The 12,876-nt window shown below is 45.8% G+C and overlaps 1 protein-coding gene across 8 annotated transcripts in view; it reads right to left on the bottom strand.

The window, feature by feature from the left end:
• tex11 (testis expressed 11) overlaps positions 1-12,876 on the bottom strand; it is a 454,209-nt gene that overhangs the window by 74,619 nt on the left and 366,714 nt on the right. The window lies entirely within an intron of this gene.

Below are 12,876 nucleotides of genomic sequence, written 5' to 3'. Positions count from 1 at the left end.
CATGTGTAAGATATTCATTCTATAGTTCCTTTACTCCAAAAACCATGGAAAGATAGTCAGTCTTCAGTTGCGTCTCAACTAATCCTTTATGAGAAGTCTTTTCTCAATTCAATACTATACTTATTTAATTGTTGTCAGTAATTTAAAGCTTATTTCCATTTAAAATAAATTACATTTTGTCCTATTAAATTATTATCCTCTGAGCCTGTTGGACTGTTCCCAATGCAAATATGCCCTGGCTGAATTCTGTCAAATCTTTCCTGGAAACAGTTAAAACTAAGAAGTGTGAATATCTCTGTAAAAACAAAACACAAGAACAAGCATATACCCAATAAAAACAAGGCGGAGCAATCAGATCATAGAGCTTCCTCCCCACCTATAGTTACTCGCAGCCAAAATCCTAGATTGCTGAAACTAAGTCGGATAACAATGGATCACAAGATCACGTTCCTTGGGAAATCAATATCCATATCTAGGGCTGGCCTTATAGGTGAGAGCAACTGCCTAGGGCACTGTGGTCAAGAGGGCCTGATATTATCGGCGTTGACCTCTGCGAAGCACTTGGCTAATTCCAAAGTCTGCTTCCAACAGACTGTAGTGCTCCTCAAAAAGAAAAAACTTCAAGTTTCAAGAGCATGTTCCCAAACACATGGATAGCACTCAAGAACCTATTAACCATGCCCGTATCAGTGACGAGCAGTGAACGGAGATTCTCAAAGTTGTAGCTCATAAAAACATATTTGCGATTGATCATGGAAGACGATAGACTATTTTCTCTGGCATCCTATCGAGAAGGATGTGGCTCAAAATATCTTGGTGAACAAAGTTTATAATTTGTTGCTTATTAGTTTAGTGTTTAATTTAATGTTTAATTTATTTGTCACTTAGATAAAATGTTATTTTTTTATGGCTTACATTGTTTATTATTTAAATTATAAAAAAACATTTGAGATTACAGCTTTATTTCTGAAACTTTTGCTAGTATGACTACATACTTAAATTCGAAGAAAGGGCACCAAAATACAAGTTCACTCAGTGTGCCATTTTCCTTAAGGTTGGCCCTGTCACTATCATCCTCAAAGTTAAAGTAACATATGGTTTACAAATCTATAAATCACAAAACGCCACAATATCTTACAATTACTTGAACCAGGATTGAAAAAGCTACTTTGGCGTGAGCTAGTGTATCAGATTCTGAAATATAATCAATAAGCTGCCAACACTGACCAAGATTTTAGTCTTTACAACAGAACAAGAATGTAATATAGATGCCTCATGAGGAATGAGAACACAGATCTTATGGCGAAAGTCTTATGAGTCTCAAATTAATCACTGCTGTAATCCATTTGTAGCCCTCCTCTGGGATTGCCATTTTCAAGTTACCTATCATCATCATCATAGGCAGTCCCTCGAGTCGAGAATGACTTGCTTCCACGCCAAAAAGTTCACAGGTGCTTCAATGAAGGACCTGATATTCCAGGTCCTGAACTAAATCTTGAAGGGTGGAAGATGCCTGTGCGTGGATTTTTTTAACATGTGGTGGCTGTTGCACACCAGCCATCACACGGGCTTGACAGAGCTTGGTTTTGGTCCAGTGGCAAGGGTTATCCAAGACGACTGGAGACCAGCTCTGCTGTACCTATAGGAAATATACCAATCAACCCCCAAACCAATCTTGACACTATGGTTTGGCAGCTTTTGCGATGACGACCTTTGAGTTGCTGCCACAGGTTATGCAATCCTTCAAGGAACGAGTAACAAGTAAAGATCAACCGCCCCTAAATTTTGGATCCTGTTCAGCAAGTATGTTGTTATTTAATAACCAACTATTGCGACATTCAGATCAAAAGCGGGATTGAGCCTTGTTGAGCCAATGCAGGTACTAACTGCCTGAAGAATAAATCAGTGTCCTACTGATCCGAAATATCAAGATTTCTAAAGTGGAGGAAGAACTGCATCAGCAGGGTATACATTAATTCTAAGCAGATGTTTGAGGAAATGGCTGAGGTATAAAGGCTAAAATAATTCCCAATAGCGTATAGTCTCTCTTGGTAAACAAATGTGTTGTGAAGAGAAACTACATCTGTTCTCATGGAAAAAAAGATGAGAAGTGAATAACATGATTTGTGTTTATTGAAATTGTGTTCCTAACACAGATGAGGCTGCACACAGGGAGGATAAAGTAACAGTGGTCTCAGTCTTTAATAAGACACTCCAGAGTGCTGGGATCCCTTGGGACTTCAGGGGATGAGCTCCCTGGTGGCGGAACATGGGAGTGCATGCTTTACAGATACACAACATCACTCCCCCCGCCCAAAATCAAAGTGAAAACTATTTACAAGGTGAGGCGATCGGGAGCCTTTCTTTCCCTGGTGGACCGTCTCAGTACAAATGTCTGTTCTGGTGTGTTGGCTGTGCCCTCGCTGGGCTGGCGTGTTGTTGGCCCTGCAGGGCTGCGAGGTGAGCCTGACCTTGCTGGGCTGTTGGGCGTGATGGGTTTGATTTCCTGGTCCGGCGTGGTGTCGTTAATCCTTTGGGTGTGTGTTGTGGGCTCGAAAAAGGTGGTGTCTGCTGTGGGTTGTTCAGGGCAGTCTGTGAACCGCAGCCTCGTTTGGTCCAGGTGCTTTCTGCAAACTTGTCCATTGTCTAGTTTGACTGCAAACACCCTATTCCCTTCTTTAGCTATTACCGTGCCTGCGATCCACTTGGGACCATGTCCATAGTTTCGCACATACACAGGGTCATTCAGGTCAATTTCCCGTGACACAGTGGTGCGACCATCGTTTACATTTTGTTGCTGCCGCCTGCTCTCTACCTGATCATGCAGGTTGGGGTGAACCAGCGAGAGTCTGGTTTTAAGTGTCCTTTTCATGAGTAGCTCAGCCGTGGGCACTCCTGTAAGCGAGTGGGGTCTCGTGCAGTAGCTGAGCAGTACTCGGAACAGGCAGGTTTGGAGTGAGCCTTCTGTGACTCGTTTAAGGCTCTGTTTGATGGTTTGTACTGCCCGCTCTGCCTGCCCATTGGAGGCTGGTTTAAACGGGGCCGAGATGACATGTGTGATCCCATTGCAGGTCATGAATTCTTTACATTCGGCACTGGTGAAACATGGCCCGTTGTCACTGACCAGTATGTCAGGAAGGCCGTGGGTGGCAAACATGGCCCTCAGGCTTTCAATGGTGGCGGTGGCGGTGCTTCCCGATATTATTTCACGTTCAATTCATTTTGAAAAAGCATCCACCACCACCACCAGGAACACTTTACCGAGAAATGGGCCCGCTTAGTCGACATGGATCCTCGACCATGGTCTGGAGGGCCAGGACCATAGAAAATAGGTGCAGGAGTAGGCCATTCGGCCCTTCTAGCCTGCACCGCCATTCAATGAGTTCATGGCTGAACATGCAACCTCAGTACCCCATTCCTGCTTTCTCGCCATACCCCTTGATCTCCCTAGTAGTAAGGACTTCATCTAACTCCTTTTTGAATATATTTAGTGAATTGGCCTCAACAACTTTCTGTGGTAGAGAATTCCACAGGTTCACCTCCCTCTGGGTGAAGAAGTTTCTCCTCATCTCGGTCCTAAATGGGTTACCCCTTATCCTTAGAAGTACCACAAACGTAGTGGTGCTTCTCTGGGCGCGTTGCTCAACTGAGCACATTCGCTGCATTGCCGTACACAGGACTCTAAGTCAGAGTCGATACCGGGCCACCACATGTGGGATCTGGCTATCGCTTTCATCACTACTATACCCGGGTGTGTGCTGTGGAGATCCGAGATGAACGTCTCCCTGCCCTATTTTGGTAGCACTACGCGGTTACCCCACAACAGGCAGTCTGCCTGAATGGACAGCTCGTCCTTTCGCCGCTGGAACAGCTTGATTGGCTCTTGCATTTCAACGGGGATGCTGGCCCAGCTCCCATGCAGTACACAGTTTTTTTACTAGGGACAGCAGAGGATCTTGGCTGGTCCAAGTCCTAATCTGGCAGGTGATTTATCATTTTCAAACGCTTCCATGACCATCAACAAGTCTGCGGGCTGCGCCACCATCAACAAGTTTGCAGGCTGCGCCATTTCCACCCCCGTGGTGGGCAATGGTAGCCAACTGAGTGCATCCGCACAGTTCTCGGTGCCTGGCCTGCGGCGGATGGTATAGGTTTACGCTGAGAGCCTGCATACCAAGGTGGGCACTCGCGCTGAGGCATTAGTACTTATCCCCTTGTTTTCAGCGAACAGGGATGTGAGGGGCTTGTGATCGGTTTCCAGCTCAAATTTGAGGCCAAACAGGTACTGATGCATTTTCTTTACCCAGAACACACACGCTAATGCCTCCTTCTCAATCATGCTGTAGGCCCTCTCGGCCTTAGACAATCTCCTGGAGGCATAGGCGACAGGCTGCAATTTCCCCGCAACGTTAGCTTGTTGTAATACACACCAGACTCCGTACGACGATGCGTCACATGCTAGCACAAGTCTTTTACACGGGTTATACAATACAAGCAGCTTGTTGGAGCATAAAATGTTTTTGGCTTTCTCAAAAGCAATTACTTGTTTTTTTCCCCATACCCAGTTCTCACCTTTGCGCAATAACACATGTAAGGGCTTTAAAAGGGTACTTAACTCCGGTAGGAAGTTACCAAAATAGTTGAGGAGTTCCAGGAACGACCGCAGCTCCGTGACGTTCTGTGGCCTGGGCGCGTTCCTGATAGCCTCTGTCTTGGCATCTGTGGGCCGAATGCCGTCCACCGCGATCTTTCTCCCCAAAAACTCCACTTCTGTTGCCATGAAGATGCATTTCGACCTCTTCAGCCTCAGCCCTACGCGATCCAGTCGCTGGAGGACCTCCTCCAGGTTTAGTAGGTGCTCGGCGGTGTCCCGAACCGTGACCAAAATGTCGTCCTGAAAAACCGTGTGCGGTACCGACTTGAGTCGGCTCTCCATGTTTCTCTGGAAGATCGCTGCAGCCGACCGAATTCCAAACGGGCATCTGTTGTAGATGAACAGTCCCTTGTGCGTGTTGATGCAGGTGAGGCACTCTGAAGACTCCTCCAGCTCCTGCGTCATGTAGGCCGAAGTCAGGTCGAGCTTGGTGAACGTCTTGCCTCCTGCCAGCGTCGCAAATAGGTCGTCTGCCTTAGGTAGCGGGTATTGGTCCTGTAGCGAGAAACGATTAATAGTTACTTCATAATCGCCGCAAATCCTGACTGTGCCATCACTTTTGAGTACTGGAACAATTGGGCTAGCCCACTCGCTGAATTCCATTGGGGAGATGATGCCCTTGCGTTGCAGCCCATCCAGCTCAATTTCCACTCTTTCCCTCATCATGTGAGGTACCGCTGACATCTTATGGTGAATGGGTCATAAGAACATAAGAATTAGGAACAGGAGTAGGCCATCTAGCCCCTCGAGCCTGCTCCGCCACTCAACAAGATCATGGCTGATCTGGCCATGGACTCAGCTCCACTTACCCGCCCGCTCCCCATAACCCTTAATTCCCTTATTGGTTAAAAATCTATCAATCTGTGATTTGAATACATTCAATGAGCTAGCCTCAACTGCTTCCCTGGGCAGAGAATTCCACAGATTCACAACCCTCTGGGAGAAGAAATTACTTCTCAACTCGGTTTTAAATTGGCTCCGCTGTATTTTGAGGCTGTGCCCCCTAGTTCTAGTCTCCCCGACCAGTGGAAACAACCTCTCTGCCTCTATCTTGTCTATCACTTTCATTATTTTAAATGTTTCTATAAGATCACCCCTCATCCTTCTGAACTCCAATGAGTAAAGACCCAGTCTATTCAATCTATCAACATAAGGTAACCCCTTCATCTCCGGAATCAGCCTAGTGAATCGTCTCTGTACCCCCTCCAAATCTAGTATATTCTTCCTTAAGTAATCCAGTACTCCAGGTGCGGCCTCACCAATACCCTGTACAGTTGCAGCAGGACCTCCCTGCTTTTGTACTCCATCCCTCTCGCAATGAAGGCCAACATTCCATTCGCCTTCCTGATTACCTGCTGCACCTGCAAACTAACTTTTTGGGATTCATGCACAAGGACCCCCAGGTCCCTCTGCACCACAGCATGTTGTAATTTATCCCCATTCAAATAATATTCCCTTTTACTGTTTTTTTTCCCCCAAGGTGGATGACCTCACATTTTCCGACATTGTATTCCATCTGCCAAACCTTAGCCCATTCGCTTAACCTATCTAAATCTCTTTGCAGCCTCTCTATGTTCTCTACACAACCCACTTTCCCACTAATCTTAGTGTCATCTGCAAATTTTGTTACAATACACTCTGTCCCCTCTTCCAGGTCATCTATGTATATTGTAAACAGTTGTGGTCCCAGCACCGATCCCTGTGGCACACCACTAACCACCGATTTCCAACCCGAAAAGGACCCATTTATCCCGACTCTCTGCTTTCTGTTAGCCAGCCAGTTCTCTAATACATTTCCTCTGACTCCTCGTACCTTTATCTTCTGCAGTAAACTTTTGTGTGGTACCTTATCGAATGCCTTTTGGAAATCTAAATACACCACATCCATCGGTACACCTCTATCCACCATGCTTGTTATATCCTCAAAGAATTCCAGTAAATTAAACATGATTTCCCCTTCATGAATCCATGTTGCGTCTGCTTGATTGCACTATCCCTATCTAGATGTCCCGTTATTTCTTCCTTAATGATAGCTTCAAGCATTTTCCCCACTACAGATGTTAAACTAACCGGCCTATAGTTACCTGCCTTTTTGTCTGCCCTCTTTTTTAATCAGAGGCATTACATTAACTGCTTTCCAATCCAATGGCACCTCTCCAGAGTCCAGAGAATTTTTGTAGATTATAATGAATGCATCTGCTATAACTTCCGCCATCTCTTTTAGTACCCTGGGATGCATTTCATCAGGACCAGGGGACTTGTCTACCTTGAGATCCATTCGCCTGTCCAGCACTACCCCCCTAGTGATAGTGATTGCCTTAAGGTCCTCCCTTCCCACATACCCGTGACCAGCAATTTTTGGCATGGTTTTTGTGTCTTCCACTGTGAAGACTGAAGCAAAAAATTGTTTTAAGGTCTCGGCCATTTCCACATTTCCCATTATTAAATCCCCGTTCTTATATTCTAAGGGACCAACATTTACTTTAGTCACTCTTTTCCGTTTTATATATCGGTAAAAGCTTTTACTATCTGTTATTATGTTTTGCGCAAGTTTACTTTCGTAATCTATCTTTCCTTTCTTTAATGCTTTCTTAGTCATTCTTTGCTGTCGTTTAAAATTTTCCCAATCTTCTATTTTCCCACTAACCTTGGCCACCTTATACGCATTGGTTTTTAATTTGATACTCTCCTTTATTTCCTTGGTTATCCACGGCTGGTTATCCCTTCTCTGACCTACCTTCTTTTTCACTGGAATATATTTTTGTTGAGCACTATGAAAGAGCTCCTTAAAAGTCCCTCACTGTTCCTCAATTGTGCCACCATTTAGTCTGTGTTCCCAGTCATCTTTAGCCAACTCTGCCCTCATCCCACTGTAGTCCCCTTTGTTTAAGCATAGTACGCTCGTTTGAGACACTACTTCCTCACCCTCAATCTGTATTGCAAATTCAAACATACTGTGATCACTCATTCCGAGAGGATCTTTTACTAGGAGATCGTTTATTATTCCTGTCTCATTACACAGGACCAGATCTAAGATAGCTTGCTCCCTTGTAGGTTCTGTAACATACTGTTCTTAGAATCAATCCCGTATGCATTCTTTGAATTCCTCCTCCAGGCTACTCCGTGCGATTTGATTTGACCAATTGATATGTCGGTTAAAATCCCCCATGATTACTGCCATTCCTTTTCCACATGCCTCCATTATTCCCTTGATTATTTTCCGCCTCTGGGACCAAGCAGATCCGCACCTTCACCCCGGAAAAGTTTTCAATGCCTGGCTCAAAAAGGGAAGGAAATTTGTTAAGGAGCTGGGTACATGAGGTCTCATCGACATGTGATAGCGCTTGGATGTCATCCCAGTTCCAGCGGATTTTGCCCAGCCAGCTCCTTCCAAGCAGTGTGGGGTCATCGCCCAGGACAATCCAGAGTGGCAGTTCGTGCACCGTGCCCTCGTAGGTGACCTTGACCATAGCGCTGCCCAGGACAGTGATGAGCTCTTTGGTGTACGTTCTCAGTTTCGTGTGGATGGGGCTCATGGCTGGTCTGAATGCCTTGTTGCACCAGTCTCTCAAACATATTTTTACTCATAAGGGATTGGCTAGCGCCAGTGTCCAGTTCCATGGCTACGGATAAACCATTCAATTTTACGTTTAGCATTATAGGTGGACATTTCGTCGAAAATGTTTGCACCCAGTGTACTTCAGCATCTGCCTTCTCTCTCTGAGGCTCGAAATTGCTTTGATCCACCATGGACCAATCTTCCTCTGCCACATGGTGGTTAGCAAGTTTTGCAGAGCCTGCAGCTTGTTTTCAAGCTCGTTGGAGGTGCCCCATTGTTCCACAGCTCTTGCAAACATACCCTTTGAAGCAGCATGAATAGGCTGAATGGAAGCCTCCACAACGCCAACAAGGTGTGAATTGTCTTGTATTCATCCTTTGTTGGGGACTCTGCGTCATCTGGGTCACCTGAGGCCTGCTAACAGTTGCAGACTCGTGGGTTCTGCCCGGTACATTTCTGCTCGCAAACACAGTTCCAGTTAATTTGTGAACATTGCTAGCCCTTGTGTGCTGAGAGATTTGTTTGGTGTTATCACTGGTGGACATAAACGCCTGTGCTTTCGCAATGGCCTTACTGAGGGTCGGTGTCTCTACAGTCAAAAGTTTTCGTAGGATGGTCTCGTGGCCAATGCCCAGTACAAGAAAGTCTCTGAGCATTTGCTCCAGGTAGCCATCAAACTCACATTGTCCTGCAAGTCGCCTTAGCTCGGCGACGTAGCTCGCCACTTCCTGACCTTCAGATCGCTGGCACGTGTAGAACCGATACCTCGCCATCAGCACGCTCTCCCTCGGGTTACGAGGCTCCCGAACCAGTGTACACAGCTCCTCATACGACTTATTTGTGGGTTTCACCAGAGCCAGAAGATTCTTCATGAGGTTGTAGGTCGGTGCCCCGCAGACTGTGAGGAGGACCGCTCTCCTTTTTGCAGCGCTTCCTTCTCCGTCCAGTTCGTTGGCTACAAAGTACTGGTCTAGCCGTTCGACATAGGCTTCGCAGTCCTCACCCTCCGAGAACTTCTCGAGGATGCCCACAGTTTGCTGCATCTTTGCATTCGATTCGTATTCTCATCGCCAGTTATTGTGTTCCTAACACAGATGAGGCTGCACACAGGGAGGTTAAAGTAACAGTGACTTCAGTCTTTAATAAGACACTCCAGAGTGAGGAACAGGCCTTTGGGACCGGCTTATATATAGTGCTCCCAAAGGATGCTGGGATCCCTTGGGACTTCAGGGGATGAGCTCCCTGGTGACGGAACATGGGTGTGCATTCTTTACAGAAACACAACTGAAATCATGAAGGGAATCGTGGCAATGAAACATAGAAACATAGAAAATAGGTGCAGGAGTAGGCTATTCGGCCCTTCGAGCCTGCACCCCCATTCAATGAGTTCATGGCTGAATATGCAACATCAGTACCACATTACTGCTTTCTCATCATACCTCTTGATCCCCCTAGTAGTAAGGACTACATCTAACTCCTTTTTGAATATATTTAGTGAATTGGCCTCAACAACTTTCTGTGGTAGAGAATTCCACAGGTTCACCAATCTCTGGGTGAAGAAGTTTCTCCTCATCTCGGTCCTGAATGGCTTACCCCTTATCCTTAGACTGTGACCCCTGGTTCTGGACTTGCCCAACATTGGGAACATTCTTCCTGCATCTAACCTGTCTAAACCCGTCATAATTTTAAACGTTTCTATGAGATCCCCTCTCATTCTTCTGAACTCCAGTGAATCCAGTCTTTTTTGATATGTCAGTCCCGCCATCCCGGGAATCAGTCTGGTGAACCTTCGCTGCACTCCCTCAATAGCAAGAATGTCCTTCCTCAAGTTAGGAGACCAAAACTGTACACAATACTCCAGATGTGGCCTCATCAAGGCCCTGTACAACTACAGTAACACCTCCCTGCCCCTGTACTTAAATCCCCTCGCTATGAAGGCCAACATGCAATTTGCTTTCTTAACTGCCTGCTGTACCTGCATGCCAACCTTCAATGACTGTTATACCATGACACCCAGGTCTCGTTGCACCTCTCCCTTTTCCTAATCTGTCACCAATCAGATAATAGTCTGTCTCTCTGTTTTTACAACCAAAGTAGATAACCTCACATTTATCCACATTATACTTCATCTGCCATGCATTTGTCCACTTATCTAACCTATCCAAGTCACTCTGCAGCCTCATAGCATCCTCCTCGCAGCTCACACGGCCACCCAACTTAGTGTCATCCGCAAATTTGGAGATACTACCTTTAATCCCCTCGTCTAAATCATTAATGTACAATGTAAACAGCTAGGGCCCTAGCACAGAACCTTGCGGTACCCCACTAGTCACTGCCTGCCATTCTGAAAAGTACCCATTTACTCCTACTCTTTGCTTCCTGTCTGACAACCAGTTCTCAATCCACGCCAGCACACTACCCCCAATCCCATGTGCTTTAACTTTGCACATTAATCTCTTGTGTGGGACCTTGTCGAAAGCCTTCTGAAAGTCCAAATACACCACATCCACTGGTTCTCCCTTGTCCACTCTACTGGAAACATCCTCAAAAAATTCCAGAAGATTTGTCAAGCATGATTTCCCTTTCCATGCTGACTTGGACCTATCATGTCACCTCTTTCCAAATGCGCTGCTATGACATCCTTAATAATTGATTACATCATTTTACCCACTACCAATGTCAGGCTGACCGGTCTATAATTCCCTGTTTTCTCTCTCCCTCCTTTTTTAAAAAGTGGGATTACATTGGCTACCCTCCACTCCATAGGAACTGATCCAGAGTCTATGGAATGTTGGAAAATGACTGTCAATGCATTCGCTATTTCCAAGGCCACCTCCTTAAGTACTCTGGGATGCAAACCATCAGGCCCTGGGGATTTATCGGCCTTCAATCCCATCAATTTCCCCAACAGAATTTTCCGACTAATAAGGATTTCCCTCAGTCCTTCTTTCTTACTAGACCCTCTGAACCCTTTTATATCCGGAAGGTTGTTTCTGTCCTCCTTCGTGAATACCGAACCAAAGTACTTGTTCAATTGGTCCGCCATTTCTTTGTTCCCAGTTTTAACTTCCCCTGATTCTGACTGCAGGGGACCTACGTTTGTCTTTACTTACCTTTTTCTCTTTACATATCTATAGAAGCTTTTGCAGTCCATCTTAATGTTCCCTGCAAGCTTCCTCTCGTATTCTATTTTCCCTGCCCTAATCAAACCCTTTGTCCTCCTCTGCTGAGTTCTAAATTTCTCCCAGTCCCCGGGTTCGCTGCTATTTCTTGCCAATTTGTATGCCACTTCTTTGGCTTTAATACTATCCCTGATTTCCCTTGATAGCCACGGTTGAGCCACCTTCCCTTTTTTATTTTTACGCCAGACAGGGATGTACAATTGTTGTAGTTCATCCATGCGGTCTCTAAATGTCTGCCATTGCCTATCCACTGTCAACCCCTTAAGTATCATTCGCCAATCTATCCTAGCCAATTCACGCATCATACCTTCAAAGTTACCCTTCTTTAAGTTCTGGACCATCGTCTCTGAATTAACTGTTTCCTTCTCCATCTAATGTAGAATTCCACCATATTATGATCACTCTTCCCCAAGGGGCCTCGCACAATGAGATTGCTAATTAATCCTCTCTCATTACACAACACCCAGTCTAAGATGGCCTCCCCCGAGTTGGTTCCTCGACATATTGGTCTGGAAAACCATCCCTTATGCACTCCAGGAAATCCTCCTCCACCGTATTGTTTCCAGTTTGGTTAGCCCAATCTATATGCATATTAAAGTCACCCATGATAACTGCTGCACCTTTATTGCATGCACCTCTAATTTCCTGTTTGATGCCCTCCCCAACATCACTACTACTGTTTGGAGGTCTGTACACAACTCCCACTAGCGTTTTCTGCCCTTGTGGAATGTGGAAACAATTTATGTGCAGAATTAGGAAAATAAATTAGGGGACCCAATCAGATTAGTTGCCTTGTATTTATACTTACAAGTGAAGAAATTACTCTCTTTACAATTTGTGTAATGAATTTAACCTCGGTTAAAGCATTCAAAAATACTCATTTTACAGGGATTGAAGGGAAATTGGTGTGGTACCAAAGCAGAAAAGAGATCTACCTCTTCTTCTCAGGCAGTCCCTCGGAGTCGAGGATGACTTGCTTCCACACTAATATGAGTTCTCAAGTGACTGATGAGTCCAATGCGGGACCTACAGTCTCTGTCACAGGTGGGGCAGATGGTAGTGGGAGGGACGGGTGGGTGGGGTGTTTGGGTTGTTGTGCGCTCCTTCCGCTGTTTGCGCTTGGCTTCCGCGAGCCCCGGCGAAGAGACTCGAGGTGTTCGGCGCCTTCCCGGATGCTTTTCCTCCACTTTGAGTGCTCTTGGGCCAGGGGTTCCCAGGTATCGGTGAGGATGTTGCACTTTTTCAAGGAGGCTTTGAGGGTGTCCTTGAAGCATTTTCTCTGCCAACCTGGGACTCACTTGCCATGTCGAAGCTCTGAGTATCTGTCCTTGTTGACAGTGGGCTCCCGAAGTATGGAAAATGGTCCACGTTGTCCAAGGCCTCGCCATGGATCTTCATAATCGGGGGGCAGTACTGTGTGGCAGGGGAAGATTGGTAGAGGGCCTTTGTCTTACGGATATTTAATGTAAGGCCGAGACGCT

Source organism: Pristiophorus japonicus, chromosome 6 (genome assembly GCF_044704955.1).
Source record: "Pristiophorus japonicus isolate sPriJap1 chromosome 6, sPriJap1.hap1, whole genome shotgun sequence".
Taxonomy (NCBI): domain Eukaryota; kingdom Metazoa; phylum Chordata; class Chondrichthyes; family Pristiophoridae; genus Pristiophorus; species Pristiophorus japonicus.
The sequence above is the reverse complement of the archived record's forward strand: the minus strand, read 5'-3'. Positions and strand labels throughout refer to the sequence as shown.